The sequence below is a fragment of the Microcaecilia unicolor genome, chromosome 3 (genome assembly GCF_901765095.1).
Source record: "Microcaecilia unicolor chromosome 3, aMicUni1.1, whole genome shotgun sequence".
NCBI lineage: Eukaryota > Metazoa > Chordata > Amphibia > Gymnophiona > Siphonopidae > Microcaecilia > Microcaecilia unicolor.
The window spans coordinates 192,844,973-192,846,930 of NC_044033.1; positions in this window are offsets into that span (position 1 = coordinate 192,844,973).

Sequence of the window (1,958 nt, forward strand, 5' to 3'; positions counted from 1 at the left end):
GAGTTTGGATATGGGTAAGCTAGTGGGTGAAAGGAGATGGAAATTTGATAGATATCTGAAAAGTAAAAAGGAGGAAAAAGTTTAGAAAGAGGGTTAAATTTGAGTAGACAGAGGCAGAAAAGAACAAAATACAGAAAGGCAAGAGCTAAAATGGAAAGATCAATATTTCAGAAGCAGTTGTAGTGAGGAAATGGAACGAGAGGAGAGAAAAGACAAATGGACAACAGTTGCTTGAAGAATTAGCAGAAGACGACGGGAAAGTGGGAAGGAGAAACTGAAACCAACATGATAGAAAAATAAAATGTCCAGACAACAAAAGGTAGAAAAATAATTTTATTTTGAATGTTTTAAATGGAATATGTTCAGTTTTATTGTGTTCAGTAGAAAAGGAAATGCATTTTTGTTTTTATTTCTCCAGTGTTGCACTAAATGTTGAGGTTCTCAGTTCAATTTTTGTCTACATATTTTTATTTCTAATTTGTAATCCCTTGTTCTGTATTTGGTGATGGTCTGTCAGTGTGAGACTGTAAGGGCAGATGGGGAGATTAAAGAGGAGAGGGCTTCTTTATTTTCTGCCCTGGGCACCAGCATGGCTAACAGCAGCCCTGACCCTTGCTGTAGCTGGTGGGGATCCCCAAGCCCTGCTAGCTGAGGACCTCCACTGAAGGTGGCCAGAAATCCCTTCTGCTGAGCTTGGGGCAGATGGGGGCAGCATCCTTGAGCCACTGACAACTAAGCATGCATGGGGTGCCGCTATCGGTGGCTCAAGGAGTTGTTGCTTCCGACCAAGCTTGGTAAAAGTAAATTCTGGCCATCTTTGTTGGAAGTTTTCAGGTGACAGGGCTTGGGGATCTTCATCAGCTAAAGTATTTATCTTTTGAGTTGGGAAATGCTGGGGGAGGGGGTTAGAGAGAAAATTTTGTGCCCGCCCACTTTGGGTTCAGGCCCACCCAAAATTGGCTGTCTGGCTACGCCACTGCAGCCATCTCTTCTCCAAGCTGAAGATCCTTAACCTCTTTAGTTTTAACTCATATAAGAGCTGTTCCATCTCCTTAAACATGTAGCGCAGGTCCAGTTAGGGTATTCACCTAGGTGGTTGCCTAGTCAGTACTTGAGCATGGCCTGGTATACATGGGCTTGGACTGGAGGTATTCTTCAAACTCTCCAGAAATTATGCAGACCACACTTCAGTTGCTCTGAACCACTTCTCTTTCCTTGGAACTTCAGATAGTCAAAATGCAGGTGGGACAGTTTTCAGCAGAGGCAGCACTAATTATTTACAACATTTACAAAGTCCACATTTCCTCTTTAATTATTTTACTCTTCAAGAGAACTGAGTGTTCTCTAAACCTCCTCTTTTCTCAGTACACCACATAACGTGCTGAGATAATGGAACACAGTGTTTGATGATCTCTCTTTCTGGTACAGGGACTCTAGGTACTTGAGCTTCCCTCTCTTAGGAGGTGTCAAGGATCTCTTTTCTGAGATGGAAAGAAAACCCCCAGGGCATTGCAGTAGTATCATTGTCCCCCTTCTCAGCCTCAGGTTGTTTTATCGGACCAGTGATATACTGGATGAGGTTCAAGGGTTCTTTTTACCCAGCTGGCACTGCCAGTGGGAAGACACCTTACTTCTCACTTCTCCTTACTCTTGCAGAAAGGTGGAGGGGCTCCCCAATTCCTCAAATCACCAAAATGCAGGGCAGAGGTCTCTGCTGATTCTGACAGTCGTCTAATTTATGCAACTGATTAGCTTTCATATGCCTACTGGACTAGCAGAGCACAGCTAAACAAAAATGCTGCTTCTAGTTGGCTAGGGCATAAAGCATGACAGTCCTCTCCCACAACAAGGGTCCTGGTGAGAGGTAAAAACCAAATGACAAAGGTTTGAATGTTGCTTCTGGCTTTACAATAGAGACCTGCATGGGAATGGGGTTTGTGGGAATCCCGCGGAACCCA